The sequence below is a fragment of the Octopus bimaculoides genome, chromosome 15 (assembly GCF_001194135.2).
Source record: "Octopus bimaculoides isolate UCB-OBI-ISO-001 chromosome 15, ASM119413v2, whole genome shotgun sequence".
In the NCBI taxonomy this organism is placed as follows: domain Eukaryota; kingdom Metazoa; phylum Mollusca; class Cephalopoda; order Octopoda; family Octopodidae; genus Octopus; species Octopus bimaculoides.
This window is the reverse complement of record NC_068995.1, coordinates 7,159,385-7,159,638: the sequence shown is the minus strand read 5'-3', so window position 1 is coordinate 7,159,638 and position 254 is coordinate 7,159,385.

The window sequence follows — 254 nt, the reverse complement described above, 5'->3', positions numbered from 1 at the left end:
TGTTACAACCATTGAACCACACATATATGAATGCGTATACGGGAATATTTATAGAATATGTGTATATATTTAATTCAAAATACACATACATAAAAACAAATACTGTCGAAGGAGAAGGAGAAAAGAAGAGGGGGACCTATGCAAATTAAAAATATGATTTATAAAAATAAATATAATTTTATCAATAATTATATCGGTGGAATATCGGATACAGATCATACATATGCATATTGTATATATATATATATATATAT